The 18,081-nt window shown below is 46.6% G+C and overlaps 1 long non-coding RNA gene across 1 annotated transcript; it reads left to right on the top strand.

The window, feature by feature from the left end:
• The first annotated feature begins 1,861 nt into the window (after positions 1 to 1,861).
• Positions 1,862 to 6,182, top strand: LOC146893439 (uncharacterized). Its single transcript, XR_015738277.1, has 3 exons — positions 1,862 to 2,005; positions 4,708 to 4,877; positions 5,977 to 6,182. It is a non-coding gene; the product is annotated as an uncharacterized LOC146893439 (long non-coding RNA).
• Positions 6,183 to 18,081: the final 11,899 nt, after the last annotated feature.

The following is an 18,081-nucleotide window of genomic DNA, read 5'->3' as shown; positions in this document are numbered from 1 at the left end:
CTGGACAGCCTCCAGCATCTTTGTAGTTAGCCTCCTGGAGTTGCTTTTTGAGCTTACTTACAATTTTCAGTAAGCATTGAATCTTTAACTAGTCTCCATAGAGAGAACGTGGCGATCGGAAAGGACTCAGGTCCTTTGTTCCTCAATTCCTTTTGTAAATCTGCCTTAACATGTTCCCAGTAAGGGACATTTACGGTACCTGCCTGCAAAAACCAGGGACTAACACTGTCTATTGTTTCAACAAATTCTTCAATTGTTTTTCTTTCAATCCTGACACCCTGTTCTTTCAGTAGTACCTGCAATTCCTTTAAGAGAGCGGACTTGGAAGAATTCATCCCCATCCTTACAAGTCACCCTCTCACACCTTCTCTTTGTTACTTACCTGCTGGCCAGCTTTCAGGAGGGTGTCTCTCAGAGGTGTCCCTAGTTCCCGATTCCAGTGGGGCCTCCACCTGTGGTGCCTTCACCACCTGGAACCGCGGTAGGGCAAGGGTCTGGGGAGGAAAGAACACACAGAGACATGGGTCACTCTTGAAGCAAGAATGCCAATTTTATTGTGTTCCAGGGCAGCTTATATAGTGCTCTCCTTGATTAGTGGCCACGCCCTAGCTCTCGGAATTTTCTAGTGCAAGCCCACCAGAAACCACTTCCTTGTTATCAGGAACTCAGGAGGGTCTCGTGCTCAGAGCAGCTGCAAGCATAGGAAAACAAGCTGTTTACTCTGGCAGGTGAGGGGGTCATAGAAAGTTCAGGGTCTAAGGGTCTGCAGTCTCTAACGGGGATAGTATTGGGGCACTGAACCCCTTAACCTGTGGGTCTGCACTAACTCTGGGGAATGTCAGACGTGAACTGAATCATAGGACACCTGGTTGGTTGGATCATGGCTAAAAATGAATGTATCCAGGTGTCACACATTTTCAGCATAGAAACAGCTCATTCCTACCATCCAGTCTCAGGCCTGTGATGATCTGACAACCAGAGAATATGGAAGATGCTAACTTTGGGGTACATCAAGACTACCTCACACGGGTGTGGGGTATGGTTCTGAACGCAAACATGCCAGGACCCGTGCTGGCAGAGAGCAGTGTATCATAAAGTGACAAACAAGATGCTCAGCGAAAGAACACGATAAACCCAAGGGTGGGATGGGCCTCTGAAGGGGGTGCCAGAATTAGTGCCTTAGCACTGGCCTCACATACTGTCATGGTGACTCTCAAGTTACCTCTCAAACAGTAGCCTGGTAATTCCCCTCATCTTCCCTTGATAACTGAGATTGTGGAGTGGCTCAGAGGTGCCTCAGGGAGGATTCATACCTGATAAGGTAAGGCCAGGAGTCACTAGGTTTGTACGAAGGGTTTAAGGAGTGCCTTTTGCTGTGAAGGGGGTTTCTAGTGAGGTTCCTTCCTAGGAAATTAAATGTTTATAGCCGGGAAGGGAGAAAGGCCTTAAGCAAATGTTGATTGTCTTGGAGTTCTTGTTTCTCACATGCTTAGAGTGGCTGGAGATGCAGTTCAGTTACAGAATTTGCCTAGCATTTCCTAGGCCCTGGGTTCCATCTGTGTGCACAGGCACGTGCGCGCGCGTGCACACACACACACACACACACACACACACACACACACACACACACACATTGGGTCTGCTGGATCATACGGCCCAAGTGGCAGACCAACTTGCACAGCATGGACCTATTAAAGAGCCTTCTGTTCCAGATGAAGGAGGTTTGAAATGAAAATGACCCCTGCAGGTTCATATGTTTAAATGCTTTGTCCCCAGCTGGTGGACTATTTAGCAAGCATTAGGAGGTGTGTCCTTGTTGAAGGTGTGTCAGTAAGGGTGGACTTTGAGGTTTCAATAGCCCATGCCAGGACTGGGACTGGTCTCATTCTCTCTGCTTCCTGCTTTTGGATCAGATGTAGGCTCTCAGATGCTGCTCCAACACCATGCCTGTCTACCTGCGGCCACACTCCCTACCATGATGGCTCTGGACTCACCTTCTGAAGTTGTAAGTAAGACCCCAATTCAATGCTTTATTCCATAAGCTGCTTTGATGATGGTGTCTCTTCGCAGCAGTAGAAAAGTTACTAAGACACACACCCCACTCGAAGCTAGCAGTTTTTCAAGTTATTTGGTGTCTGTGCCGGAGTAACATACCCAATGAGGAATGTGCTGCCTCTAAAATCCAAACAGGCCCACCAAGCATTAGTAAAGGCCAGGTGCAACAACTACTTACTAACAGAACCAAAAGGCCTCATGGGGCCAGAGGAGTTGCTGTCTTGGTAGAGTGATTGCCTACCATGCACAAAGCCCTGGGTTTGACCCTCAGCCCTACATAACACACCAGGCACGTGGTGCACCTGTAATCTTGGCATTTGGAAACAGAAGCAGGAAAGTCAAAAGCACAAAGTCATCCTTGGTAACTAGTGAGTTTGAGCCAGACTAGGCTACATAAAACTCTTTTTTCTCAGCAGGGCGGTGGTGACCCATGCCTTTAATCCCAGCACTCAGGAGGCAGAGGCAGGCGAATCTCTGTGAGATTAAGGACAGCCTGGTCTACAGAGCTAGTGCCAGGACAGGCTCCAAAGCTACACAGAGGAAGCCTGTCTTGGAAAACGAAACAAAAACAAACAACACAAATCAACCAAACAGAACCCCCATACATTATTAAAATTAACTTCACCCGGTTTTCTTTGCACTGCTGGGTCTAATTAATGGTAGGCAAGCATTCTGCCACTGAATCTCACTTTACTTCCCTATGTGTGACTAGACAGTTAGCTGGGGTAGAGGGATGGCTCAGTGGTTAAGAGTTCTTCCAGAGGTCCTGAGTTCAATTCTCAGCACCCATATGTCACGGTGGTTCACAAGTCTATAACTGTAGTCCCATGAAATCCAACGCCCTCTTCTGGTGTGCAGATGGACATATAGATGAAAAACCCATATACATAAAGTACATAAATAAACATTTTAAAGAATTAAACATGTGGTTCAAGCTTCTATTGCATTTAAGCTGAACTAGGTAAAGGATTGGACTATATCCTTTAGGGACGTGTGTTAGGGATGAAGCCGTGTATAGATTTACTCCCCCGACAGACACAAGGCCTTCTCTGGGAATTATCTCCTGGGTCTTATCTCCCCTTTCTAATCCTAACGCAGTTCTTGCCTAGGGATTATCTTGACTTTACGCCTGGAAACAAGTCTCCTCCATCTTCTGACCCTATAGAATCATCTTAGACACTCTATTTGGCACTCAAATGTCTTAGTTGCTGTTTGAGATGGGGTCTTTTTATATAGCCCAGGCTTCAACCTCAACCCCATTCCTGCCTCAGCTGGGAGTGTAGGTATGTGCTACCACAGGCAGCTTCATATTGTCTTCTAAAACATTTTTAATACATTTATTTATTTATTGTGTGTAACTAACTTTTTTTGTTTGTTTGTTTTTCAAGTCAGGGCTTTTTTTTTATGTAGCCCTAGTTGTCCTGGAACTAGATCTGTTGTCCTAGAACTCGATCTGTAGACCACGCTGTCCTTGAATTCACAGAGATCTGCCTGCCTCTGCCTCCTGGGTGCTGAGATTAAAGATGTGTACCACCACTGCCTGGCCACATTTCTTTCTTTCTTAACACATAACTAAAACAAGAACAACAACAATAAAAAGCCCCAAAGAACAAATAAGATAAAATTCAATAGTTAAGGGGTACAAGTTGACCTTTTTCTTTTTGTGTGACAACCATAAAAATGAGGACGATAACTGGTGTTTCCTGAGAAGGGTGTCAAGGGTCGCTGCCTGAGCGTAAGGCCAAGGTCACTCCCGTGTTCCTCAGAAAGCCAGGGCTATTGGACAATGTGCTACATCTTTTGATTTGGGTTTATTTAACTCTTTCCATAATTTTTCTTTCACGTGTGTGGAGAGTAGAAGGTGATGTCATCCTATGCTGGGGCTTGATTCCCAAAATCGACTTTAAAGGAACACCTGCTCTGTGAGGTGCTGATGAATGCCCAGTGGAAAATGGGCTCTCCAGTAAGTGGAAAGCATAGGGCTGATAAAGACGTAGTTGCTTCACCGTTAGAACGAGGGGCTTCCTGTAAACCCATATATTTTCAAGGATGGGGTCCTGTGAGTCTTGTCTTCTTTGTGAACTTCCAGAGTCTTGCAAATTTCTTCAGAGTTTTGTGTGCCTCTTGAGACACCCTGCTCCTTTCAGAAGGGAAGGAATACAGAGGAAGCAGATACACACCGGGACCTAACAGGCTTCCCAACATTTTTTGACACAGGAGTCCTATTTTCATATCTGATGGGGCTACATTCCAAGGAATGAAATTTGGAGAGCACTGTTGCAGATGGGTGCTGACGTTTTGTCTAGAGAGGGGGAATGCTTATGCTAAGAACCAAACAGTCTTACCTTTTTCTTCTGATTTATTTCTTCAAACCCTGATGCCTGTTACATGATGGGAGTAGGTGATGGATGGATCATCAAGTCATTTATTTAGGGCTGGAATATAAGGAACCTAGAACAAGAAACCCCTCAGGTTTCGTGATGAGGAAACTCAGTTCAGAGAAATAAAGTTCCCTGCCCAAGGAACTTTCCTGCCCAAGTTCCCTGCCCAAGTCTGTTCCAAGACTCTAAGAGTGCCAGAGTCTGATAAATTTAAAAGCTGGGGAAAAAAAGATGGTTGAAACAGAAACTGACCCACTTCTATCTCCACTAGGTCCTGTCTCTTTGACATTCCTCACCAGTTGTCTGAGCATCCGCAAGGGGAAATCATCATTCCCAGGAAGGTTACAGATAAACTGCTTCTTTCACAGAACATGTGGGCCGAGGTGGAGCTTTCTCATGCATTCAGCTGCAGAGATTCCCCAGCATTCCCAAGGAACATAGGTAATGTGTACATTTGCACCAGACTTCTTCGTGTGTGTGTGTGTGTGTGTGTGTGTTTGTGTGTGTAGGCCTGCATCTAGAGGACTGAGGTGGATGCTAGGTGTCTGCCACCAGTGCTTTCCTTCTCATCTTTTGAGATGGGGTCTCTCACTGATCCCAGATTACTGGCTGGTCAGCAAGCTCCAGGTATCACCCTGTCTCGTTGTCCACCGTTACCTTCTGCCTGTAGTAGGGAGGGTTGCAAACATGGACAACCACAGTGGACTTTTATGGGGGCACTTCACATCTGAACTCAGGTCTTCATTGTGTTTCAAGCACTCTATAGACAGAACCATCTCCCCAGCCATAAAATCTCCTTTTAAAAAAGGTGTGTATGTGCACGTGTGTGCACACATTCACACATGTGCAGAGGCCGGACGAGGACATTGGAAAGTCTGTATCACTCTCTATATATTTTGTTGTTGTTTTTTGTTTGTTTTGTTTTGTTTTTTCTTGGTTTTTTGAGACAGGGTTTCTCTGTGGCTTTGGAGCCTGTCCTGGAACTAGCTCTTGTAGATCAGGCTGGCCTGGAACTCACAGAGATCCGCCTGGCTCTGCCTCCCGAGTGCTGGGATTAAAAAAGGTGTGCACCACCACCACCTGGCTCTACCTTGTTTCTTTAAGACAGAGTCTCTCATTGAACTTGGAGCTAGGCTGATGGCCAGTAAGCCTCAGCTGTCTTCTCTTACCAGCTCCCACAGGAGCGCTGGTACACTGTGGTCATGACCAGCTTTGTTTGTGCTTCTGGGTATTTAAATTCTGGTCTTCTCACTTATGCAGCAATTGTTCTTACCTGCTGAGCTGTCTTCCCAGGCCCCATAGACTTCTTTGCAGTAAAGTGGGATCATTCAAGGAGCTTTCTTGGCCTGGAGTTTTGTGTGTGTTCCTCCTCCCCTACCTCCTCCCTACTCAGATCCTTCCCCATTCCTCCTGCTGTTCACCCCAGACAAGTGCTCTCCTGCTGAGCTGTATCCATCCCCAGCCTGTCATCTTCTGTGTTCATGTCCTCCCAGCATGGACCTCCTGACAAGTAAATGTAACGGGTTTGGCTTCTCCATAGAGTCCTTTGAAGAATTTGAGAACTTGGCTGGCCTCCACCTGGGACTCAATCTCACACTCTGATAAAACCAAAGAGGCCATTAAACATGGAGCCCCTATCCTCCACAGTTCCAGTTCTGTAGAGCTGCATAAGAGTTAAAGGCCATTCTGGGATACTATCAAGAAAAAGAAAAATGTTCTATTAAAAATGTTATAGTATTATTAGTGCGTGTATGTGTACTTTGTGGAGTTGATTCTCGCCTAGTTTCATGTGGATCCCGGGAATCAAAATCACGTCTCTGAACTTGCACTTATACCCACTGAACCATTTGTTGGCCCCAAAAGGGTCCATTTTGACCACGTTTAATCCAAGGTGTGGCCTGGGTATGTGGCGTGGTGGGGATGCCTTGGATTCCATCTCCAACAGAACAAAACCAAACCAAGCTCCAAGAAGTGTGTGTTAGCTACTTTCACATCACAGTCACCAAATACCTAACGAGAACAATGTGAGGGAGGAGAGGGTCTCAGGACGTCACCCCAGGAAAGGTGTGCTGGAGAGAGGCACTAAGAGGCAGAGAGCCCTGGGGGGAGAAGCACAGTCAGGCTGTACCCCTCAAGGACTGTCCTAAGCGGCTTGTATCTCCAGCTAGACCCAATGTCTAGATGGTCCCACAACCCCTCAGAACAGCACCACCAGTTAGGAGCCAAGTATTCAAATCTATGGCTCTACAGGGGACAGTCCACATCCAGACCATAATCATGCGCATGAGATGTCCATGGAGACAGCAAGTTGGGGGCTGTTTATATAAAAATGTGGCCTGAAGACACAATTTTGGAAGCTGTGGGACTCAAGCTGGGATGTTTCCTCAGTTATTGTGTGTGTGGATGTACATGCTCATGCATGTGTAGAGGTCAGAGGCCAGTTTGCTGGAGTTCTCTCCTTCCACCGTGTGGTCATTGAACAGAACTAAGGTTGTCAGGTGTGCCAGCAAGCACTTTTACCCTCTGAGTCATCTCGCCGGCCCTAAAGATACCTGTAAAGGTGAAAGTGAAAATCATTTTAGACAGGATAGGCTCAAGGAAATGAGTAATGTGCGTGTATGTGTGTGTGTGTGTGTGGGCGTGTGTACTCCTGCGTGCACAGCTCAACAAATTGAAAACCTCAAAATCACCATCTTTAAAATCCTTAAAAATTCCTCACCCACCCACCTCCCCACCCCCGCTTCCAAACAGGAGCCCTTGTTAACCTGTGGTCGTCTAATTAATCCTGCTGCAGAGTCTCACAAGAGGAAAACCTTTTACTGTCAGCCGTTTAAAAGAGAAACCAAGGCGCTGTGTCTGCTGTGCCCCTCCAGCAGGTGCCTCCTCTAACTGGAAGTTCTGCAACATTCAGGCCGCTCTAGAGTCTGAAAAGGCACTTTCAGATCTTCCCTGGGGTAAAGGAGCCGATCGCTACTGTCTCCACGGGGAAAACCATCTCTGAGGTCAAGTTTTTAGAAACCAACTAGAAATTTACAAGTTAAGGAACTGCCACCAAGGGCTTTGAATCAGAAGCACCCCTACTCCCAGGGGTTGACAATGTCAGGACAGATCAGCTAAGGTCAGTAGCATCCATGGAGGCACACTAGGGTCTCAACATGCCTCCTCTGTAGGGCCCGGGTCTACCCCTGTTCCTGGGGATCATCTTGAGGACAGTCTCTGGCCAGCCAGTGTTTACCTTTGAACCTGTGCTCCCTCTGCCCTGCCTGGTGATTAGCTGTAGGGCATTGTTTACTCTTTGGTGTGTCAATTTCCCACCTGCCTGGGGGGACATCCAGGTGCAGCAGCTAGGTATATAAGGATTTCCCCATCGTTGAATAAACGGCATTCTGCTGATCTCCTTTGGAATGACCCAGGTCTCTTGTGTGTTCTTTCAATCTCCAGGCCCTTGCCCGACTCCCATACGGTACAGTTGCGTGCAAACTGTACCGAGAGGGTAACACAGAATGGGGTGTTACACTCCTCCTTTTGTCTCTTCTTTTGAAAATGTGCTCCCAGGATGATGTTTTAGAACAGTGGTTCTTGCCGGGCGGTGATGGCACACACCTTTAATCCCAGCACTCGGGAGACAGAGGCAGGCGGATCTCTGTGAGTTTGAGGCTAGCTTGGTCTACAAGAGCTAGTTCCAGGACAGGCTCCAAAGCTGTAGAGAAACCCTGCAAAACAAAACAAAACAAAAACAGTGGTTTTCAACCTTCCTAATGCTGTGACCCTTAATACAGTCCCTCATGTTGTGGTGACCCCAATCATAAAGTTATTATTTTTCTTAAGATTTATATATTTTTATTTTACGTGCATTGGTGTTTTACCTGCACGCATGTCTGTGTGAAGATGCTGGATTCCCTGAAACTGGAGACATAGGCAGCTGTGAGCTGCCATGTGGGTGCTGGGACTTGAACTCAGGTCCTTTGGAAGAGCAGCCAGTGCTCTTAACTGCTGAAGCATCTCTCCAGACCCCATAAAATTATTTTTGTTGCTACTTCATAACTGTAATAAGCTACTGTTATGAATTTAATGTAAATATCGGATATGTAGGATATCTGAAACGTGACCCATGTGAAAGGGTTGAAAGGTTGTTAACACCCCCTTCCCCACCTCCCCGCAAAGGGTTCATGACCCATAGCTTGAGAAACACCTTAGACACTTAGACTCTGCTGGCATCTTGACATTGGGTTTTCTAGATTCTAAAACTCTTGGAAAAGAATTCCTGTTGTTTGTAAATCAGTCATCCCTACCCGCCCCCAACTCCAATCTGTGACATCATGCTATAGAAGCCCACACAAAGACAAGCATCCACCAGTATGTATGTTTCTCGGTTCCTTTTCTTTACTTGTTTTCTGAGTCAGGGTCCAGCTGCTTTCTCGTTTGTTTTTTAAAGAGTCTCACTATATAGCCTGGCTGGAACTAGGGATGTAGTTCCAGATTCATAAAAATACACCTGCCTCTCAAACTCTAAGCTTATGAACTTGAACCATCACCTAGGCCTTGTTTGAACCTCTGCCCTGCCCTTGACAGAGAGAGAGAGAGAGAGAGAGAGAGAGAGAGAGAGAACGAGAACTCAGCTTGCCATCAGCTTGATTACCCACTGTCACTCTGGAAGTCTCATTATTCAGTTAGCTATTACTTGTGACATGTGTCTCAGATCTCCTATTCTCATTTATCTTATTATCAAGTCAGAATGGACATCCAACTCCTTATTTACAATATGTGTGTGTGTGTGTGTGTGTGTGTGTGTTTGTGTCAGAGGCACAGATGCACCTGTACAATCATGTAGTAGATTCACAGAGTGGACAGAACTGGATTCTGAGAGAGCCCTGGGGTATTGTTATTGGTCATTACAGAATTGGCTTTGGGTGAGCTGTGGCCTCAGGAATGTTTCCTCTAGAATCCAAATTCTGCAGGGAAAAGGGGGGGGGCATTACTTCCCCTAATTTATAAACTGGGAAGTCACAAAGGGAAGTCCAGAGGCCTGTGACCCCCCCTCCAGGCTGACCTTGAACTTTTGATCCTTCAATCTCCGACCTCTGAGCCCTGGGAATGCAGGTGTGGGCCACTACACCCAGATTTAGCTTTATTTTTGAGAAAGAGTTTTGTTCTGTAGCCCAGGCAGGACTCAAACTCAATCTGCCTGCCCCTGCATCCTGAGAGCTAGGGTTATGGGTGTGCACCTCGTGGCATCCCTTATTTTCAATATGAGAAAACTGAGACCCAAGACTGTAAATGGCTCCCTCTGAGTGGCCCAGGTGTCCCCAGCCCCCAAACCCTAGCCACTCTCCACACCACTGTCCTATGTTATCCATGTCATGACTGCACACCAACATGCAGAGACAGGAATGAATGCAGGCTTATAGACCCTGCAGAGACATAAACCACTTATCATTTTCAAACTGGGGGTTTGAAAATTTCAAACTGGAGACAGGAGGAAGTTCAAGATTACCCACAGCGGGGGTGGTGGGGAACGGACCTTGAGGCCAGCCTGGGTGACAGAAAGGCAAAAATAAAATACAACCAACCACCACCACCAAAAACCCATCACTTTTTTTTGTTTTGTTTTTGTTTTTAGAGCAGGGTTTCTCTGTGTAACAGCCCCAGCTCCCTGGAACTAGTTCTTGTAGATCAGGCTGGCCTCGAATTCACAAAGTCTGCCTGCCTCTGCCTCCTCAGTGCTAGGATTAAAGGCGTGTGCCACCACTGCGCTGCTCCCATCACTAAACAAAACAAGAATTTCTCTGTCCCCTCACCACTTTCAAGCAAAGGGCAAAAATCTATGCATAGAGACCAAATTAACACAAAAGGATCGTCAGTTTAAAAAAAAAAAAAACAACAAAAAAAAAAACAGAACAAGCTGGGAGGCAGAAGCAGGAAGTTCTATGTGAGTTCAGGGCCAGCCTGGTCTACTAGAGCTAGTTCCAGGACAAAGCTACAGAGAAACCCTGTCTTGAAAAACCAAAACCAAACCAACCAACCAACCAAACAAACAAACAAAAAAACTCCTCCAAAACAAGAAGGTTTCTGGCTTCTTCTTCTCCAGAAAGCACCAAATAGTGGAAGACTCCGGGGCAGCCCGAGAGACCCAGAATTTGGAGACTGCAGAGCTTCCCAGGAGGATTAGGCAGCAGTTTTAGGGGCTACAGAGGTCCAGGTGGTGGAGGCTGAGTGTGTGACCGAGGCCATGGGGCTCGTAGAGGTAAAGTTGAACATAAAGAGGGGATTCCTGTCACCACACTGGCCCGCATGGCTAAGGACCTGAAGATCAAGTTCCTGGAGATATACCTGTTCTCCCTGCCAGGTAAGAAACTGGCGATTATTTACTTCTTCCTGGGCCAGTCCCTAAAGGATGAGGTTCTAAAGGCTACACCAGTGCAGAAGCAGACTAGAACTGGCCAGCGAACCAGGTTCAAGACTTTTGCCCCTTTTGGGGGCTACAATGGTCACATTAGTCTTGGGGTTAACTACTCCAAGGATAGCCACTGCCATCAGAGAGACCAACATCTTAGCCAAGCTTTCCATTGTTCCTGTGCTGGTGTGTGTGTGTGGGGGGCAACGACAAGATTGGCAAGCCCCACTACAGCAATTTGAAAGAAAATGGCTCCCATAGGGAGTGGCGTGATTAGGAGGTATGACTTTGTTGGAGTGGGTGTGGCCTTGCTACAGGAAGTGCGTCGTTGTGGGGGTGGGCTTTGAGGTCTCTGCTCAAGCTTCCCACAGAGTGGACACAGGCGGCTTCTGCTGTCTGTGGATCAAGATGGGGAACTCTCAGCGCCCCGTCAGTCTGCATGCCAGCTGCCATGATGATAACGGGCCAAACCTCTGAGCTGTAAGACAGCCACAGCTTAATGTTTTCCTTTACAAGAATTGTCAGGGCTGGAGAGATGGCTTAGAGGTTAAGAGCACTGACTGCTCTTCAAGAGAACCCAGGTTCAGTTCCCAACACCCACATGGCACTTTAAAACTGCCTGTTAACCCCAAAATCTGACACCCCCACACAGGCCTATATGCAGGCAAAACACCAATGTACGTTTAAAAAAAAAAGGAATTGTTGTGGTCATGGTGTCTCTTCACAGCAATAGAAACCCTAATGAAGACACCCACACTGCTCCATACAAAGTAATAGACCATCGTGGTGCGTCTTAGCCCTGCCCCCAGAGGCACTGGCGTCATCTCTGCTCTTGTGTCGAAGAAGACACTGATGATGGCCAATATTGATGACTGCTGCACATCAGCCAGAGGCTTCACTGACACCCTGAGCAACTTTGCCATCTTTAATACCTAAAGCGACCTGACCCCCAAGCTCTGGAAGGAGACCATGCTCACCAAGTCTTCTTATCAGAAGTTCACTGACCGTCTTGTGAAAACCTGCACCAGTGTCTCTGTTCAGGGGACCCAGGTTCCAGTTGTGGCCACGACTTAAGGTTTTTATTTTTTTAGATTTATTTATTTATTATGTATACAGTGTTCTGCCTGCATGTGTGCCTGTATGCCAGAAGAGGTGTGAGCCACCATGTGGTTGCTGGGACTTGAACTCGGGACCTCTGGAAGAACAGCCAGCGTTCTTAACCACTGAGCCATCTCTCCAGCCCCCACTTAAGGATTTTATATAAGAAAAATAAAGTGAATTAAATCTGTTAAAAAATAAAGAAAAATAATATTTCTGCTGTCGTGGATCACAAGTCTCGCCCATTCTATTCTGGGGCTCTTTCTGTGTGTTTAAGGAACGCCTTCGTCCAGATGCAACTTTGTTTCAGTTCTGAGTCAGTCTTGGTTTCACTTTCAAATCACAGTGTAGTAATCTGGTGAAACGTTGAGGAGTAAGGAGAAGGAAGGAAAAACTGGAGGGTGGGGCAGGGCGGGGCAAGTGAGAAACAGCTTGTTCTGAGGACACCTCCAGGGAGTAACTGGCAGTAATTAATAGCATGGCAGCCAGAGTCACACTCCCAACGTTATAATTAAAGGGCTTCCTCCATGCTGATTTACTCTCTAGGGCCCCCTGGAGGCACTCATGGAATTCAATTTATCTGTCTGAAGCTGTTGGCCTTCCATTGGTGGGGACAGGAAGATCAGGTCCTCAGAGAATCAGACAACAATAACACAAACCCAACAATAACCACCCCTGGGCAGCTGAACTGGCTTCAGTAAGTCGTTGGTATGTACATCGGAAAGTTCCGGACATATCTAGACTGAAATTTTATAGCTTAGGCCAGGGCTTTTTTCAGGAGAGTGGGTTCTGGAGAGAGCGGGTTCAGGATTAGTGTATGGTACAAGTCATTTGGCAGAGGACTGCAAACCCTTCCCACGTAATCTGCATGCAACAAACAAAGCATGCATGAGAAAAGTCTGAGCTACACAAACTCGGGAGTACCACACAGGTTACCTACAAAGGGTGGGAGCCTCATGGTCAGAGCTTTTGAGTGGTTATGTCTTTCCTGTTCTTTCTTGTGCACCCTGACTGCCTTTCTATTTCTTTTTTTCTTTTTCTTTTTCTTTCTTTCTTTTGGTTTTTCAAGACAGGGTTTCTCGGTTTCTCTGTTTCTCTGTAGCTTTGAAGCCTGTCCTGGAACTAGCTCTTGTAGACCAGGCTGGCCTTGAACTCACAGAGATTCGCCTGCCTCTGCCTCTCAAGTGCTGGGGTTAAAGGTGTGTGCCACCACCGCCCGCCTGCCTTTCTATTTTTTGATAAACCGTTTCTATGTCTATGAAATATTACTAACCATTTATGTTATGTACCTGGGACACCTTCAATGGGCACCCCTGGGACTCTGATTCATACCTGAAACCATTCTTACATTTTAGTGTGTCAGGAGGGTCGCCCAGGTTAAAGTGCAGTCTGCGTGAGCCCTGGGACCAGGCCTGGGATTCTGAGTTTCTCCGGAGCCCTGATTCTGCGACCCAGGGCAGTGTGTCCTAAGGTAGGTCACTGGATAGATTTGCAAGAATTACCGACAGTACTGATGCCTGTGTCTTAGCTTTGATTTGGTGAGGAAGAAGGAATGTTAGGGTTGGTCAGAGCTCCCAAGAAGATGCTGGTGTGAAGTAGGGTCTGATATACATTAGTCTGAGGCAGTAGCTCCCCTGTGTTGGAGATAACATTCCGAGGGACCAAGCATTCAGCTCAGTTGGCAGAGTGCTTTCTTCACAGGCTATCTGAGCACCAAATAAACAGCAGGCGCGTAACCCCAGGACTTGGGACAGGCAATAGATCAAGGTCGTCGTCAACTATGCAGTGAATTTGGAAAAGACCCTGTCTCAAACAAACAGAGTCAAGTAGATTAGTAAAAATGGCAGCTAGCCTTGCTCTCCTGAACTGATTCAGGTCTGGGCATGGGCTTCTGGGTCTTTATTTCTAACAGAGTACTGCTGAAGCTGCCAGTCAGGGGTTCACACAAAGTAAAGCGTATCACCCAGAGGGAGCCCCTGAGTGTGGCTGCATCACCAGGAGTAATCAGCTGGTGGCCTCTATAAGACTTACTATCTGTCTGGTTTATTACACCATATGCCTTAGTTCAGGACAGTGGTGCCCCTATGGAACAGAGAACAGTGGCCTTGTCCCCTGAGGGTGGAAAATAGGCTCTGGGACTTAGAAAGCTATGTCCCCCTACTATATCAGGACCACAGTAGAATACACACCTTTACATAGGGGTTTAGCTCCCTGCTGTGTATGCAAAGAGTGGAGGAAGTGTGCTGCAATCCACCCTGGTGGCATGAGATGTCCAAGGAAGAGTTCCCTTCTGGGGACCCGAATGTTCCCTGTCAGGTCGTGGGGAACTTGGAGATCGTTATTCTGGAGTGATTTCTCGAATCATGACAATGTTTCCCCTAGTTTTCGTGTCCCTCACAGCAGTTAAAAGGAGGAGGAGGAAGATGAAGAGTCAGAAGAGGAAGAGAGGGAACCGACAAAGATGGGAAGAGGAGGAGAAGGGGACAGGTGTGGTGCTGTGTTCCTATAGCATCGTTTGTTCTGGAGGCTGACTGAGCCAGAGCCTTGGGGTTCAGGAGTCTGAAGCCAGCCTGGGCAATAGTGACTCGTGTGTAAAAGGAGAGAGGAAGTGGGAGAGGAAGAGGAGCAGGGGAGGGAGAGGAAGAAGAAAGAAAGCAAGCGCTGTGCTACGCATACAACGAAACCTGAATATGGTGCAGAGATGAGGCCCAGCGACCTATAAAAATATCGTTTTTATAAAATTCTATGAAAAATGTATGCGCTCTGGTTTTGGCAGCATGCTTCTAAAACGGGAACCGCTTCAGAGATTAGTATGGCTCCCGTGTAAGAATGACATATAAATTCTTGAACCATTCCGCATTTTAAAATTTAATCCTTGTTTAAAAAAAAATCCTCATTTTTATCTTTCTCTAAGACATTTCCTTTGCTTGCTTATTTTTCATTTCTTTCAGGGACTCCTTCCTGGCCATTAGCCTGACTCTGGAGGCTCTGTTACTCCGTAGCTGAGCACAGCCCTCAAGGCTGTGGGAAGACACTTAGTATCTGTTAAGCACCTACTATTTACCAAGGGTCCCATAGACCACTTCCCATTCTCTGAGACCTCATCATTGTACTAGAACGTTCTTTGATCACTGCGATCAGGACTGTATGATGTATCGTCCCAGACGATCACAAGCATTTCTTTTGTGGGGGCCGTGAGAATTGAAGCTCAGGGCTTTACCATGCTGGGCATAGACTGTACCCCTTGAGCTATAACCCTCAGCTTCTGTAAACATATCTTAAAGCTGAACAATCTTACTTAGATAAAGCATTGCTACAGAGAAAATGACATACATTCAGTTGGAGGTCTGAGAAGTGGGCGGGCCATTAAGTGGGAAACTTGGGCCATTAAGCCTTAGAAACTCTCTGAGTATCTCATTCTGGCCATCAAACTCCTGCAGAGAATTGGTTATTTAATTACACCCCAAACAGAATTTTTACACTTGTTTCTAAATGGCTTTTTCAGGGCTATTGGGGTCTCAGGCTGAATTGATGTATGGTGAGTCTAATTTTTGCCTGCTGATGGAGAACTTTAAATATTGCTTTTTTGTTTTGTTCTGTTCTGTCATTTGTAGACTATAAGCTGCAGGAAAACAGAACCACGTATTAGGCAAAGGATCATTTTTTTCCCCTCTCCAAAACATCATGTCATACCTTGAACTTGAAAATGAATATGTTTGGAGCTGGAGAGATGACTCAGTGGATAAGAATACGTACTTCACAAACGCAAAACCCTGAGTTCAGATCCCAGTGCCCATGCTTAAAATAAATAAATAAAAGCTGGACATAGCTGTGTGGTGGCCTCTAGCCTCAGTGCTGTGTCAGGTGGAGACAGACGAGTCACTGAGGCTTGTTGAGTAGTTCTGCCTAGTTCAGGTTCTGTGAGAACCCCCGTCTCACAGGAATACAGTGACGAATGATACAGCAGACACCCAACTTCCCCCGCTGAGTCTTCAGGTGCACACTTGTGCATACACCATATACACATACACCACACACACACACACACACACACACTCACACACAACATACCACACATATACCATACCCATCACACACTCACTGCACACCACATACACACATATACCATACCTACCACACACTCACTGCACACCACATATACACAAATACCATACCCACCACACACTCACTGCATACCACATACACACATATACCATACTCACCACACACTCACTGCATACCACATACACACATATACCATACCCACCACACACTCACTGCACACCACATACACACATATACCATACACATATAACACACACGCGCACACACATCATACACCTTCTTCAGTGAGTAACGTTCATGCACTTGATAAGCAGGTTCTAGGCTCCTGTACAAGTCAAGCTCTGGGTTTACAATATTGATCAAAGTTGACATAGTCCTCCCCTCGCAGAGCTTCAGGGCCAGAGCAGAAGAGAGGCTGCACATCAGCATGCAACACCAGGCTGTGCATTCACTTGTCTCCTTTTCTGTGTCTATATTTCCAAGATGCAGAACGGAGAAAAAACTACAGGCTGTCACGTACAACGGAAGTCCAGAGATGGTGACTTCAGTTGGGCCACGAAGGATAAGGAAAGGGTGATGTTGTGTGACTTTTCTTGAGAAGACACAAACTCGTACTCACCCAGACAGGGCACTGAAGACAGAAGAAACACATCTTTCACAAGAGAGGCTGCGGAAGTCCTCTGTGTGGGTGGGTGGGGCCAGGCCTGAGGGTTCTGGACACCACAGACCTGGCTAACAGAGTCTCCTCTGCTCTCACAGGAGGGTCTGTGTTCCTGCCTCACTGACAGGTGGCCATGCTTTTACTGTTCAGTCCTGACAAAAAGATTCCTTGTACCTAAGATGTAGGATTAGTGTGCAGGGCAACGTTTTTTTTGAAAGAGTTATTTATTTATTGTGTGCACAGTATTCTGCCTGCGACTCTTCTGTCAAGCAGGTACCAGATCTCACTATAGATGGTTGTGAGCCACCATGTGGTTGCTGGGTATTGTACTCAGGACCTCTGGAAGAGTAGTCAGTGCTCTTATCTCTGAGCAATTTCTCCAGCCCTAGAGGCAACATTTACCTTGAGTGACGTTAAGGTGCAGCGCACACAGGATCAGGTCAGATGAGCTGGACCCTCACATCTGTCTTCCTCTGGCAAATTCAGCCAATACTCCAAGTATGTGCTCCCATGGCTCCTCACATGAAGCAGGAATAGAAGCAATGGGGGCCTCTTTAATGAGATCATAGAGAGCTCGGATCAATTTAGAACACAAAGTGTTTCTCTTTCTCTCAAAAAAAAAAAAAAGCTTTTGATTAAAAATAAATTTAAAAAGGGCCAGCAAGAAGGCTCATCCAATTAAGGTACATACCAAACCTGACAACCTCAATTTGATCCTGGAGACCATGTGGTGGAAGGAGACCAGCACCTCCTGCAAGTGGTCCCTGGACCTCCATGGTAAGCATGCACGTGCATGTGTGGATGCGCTCACGCACACATGCACAAATGCATACATATAATTAAAAAAAATAGGTGCTTGGGCCCCACTACAGACCATTGAAATCGGAATTCTTAAACTTGGAAGCCTTTCTGGTGCAAGGCGGACATTTCACATTCAAACTATGGCACTCCATCTCCTGAATAGGGAGGGCCTGTTTTCTAGTTCCATTTCCGTTGCTGTGACAAAATACAGCTTAGGGAAAAGGGTTTATTTTAGCTCTCAATGCCAGGTTACAGTCCATCACAGCCAGGAAGTCAAGGTCCCAGGATTTAAAACAGCTGGTCACATCACATCCACAGTCGAGAGCGGGGAAACGAGAGCATGCTCAGGCTCCATTCATTTTTTCCTCTCCTATACCGTCTAGGATGCAAACCAGGGAATGGTGACACCCACTTTTCTTCCCACATCAATTAAAGCAATCAAAACACAAGACATGGCCCCAGGCCAACCTGATCTAGACAATTGGGGCTCTCTTCCCAGGTTATTCTAGGTTATATCAGGTTGGCAAGACTATCTGTAATCCCAGCCTTGGCCTCCATATTTGGATGCCCCTTCCCTGTGCCCCTCAAACCTTGACCTCTCTCCAGGAAAGGTCAAGACTACTCCC

This window comes from Myodes glareolus, chromosome 7, assembly GCF_982192425.1.
Source record: "Myodes glareolus chromosome 7, mMyoGla1.1, whole genome shotgun sequence".
Lineage (NCBI taxonomy): Eukaryota > Metazoa > Chordata > Mammalia > Rodentia > Cricetidae > Myodes > Myodes glareolus.
This window is presented reverse-complemented; position numbering and strand designations above follow the sequence as displayed.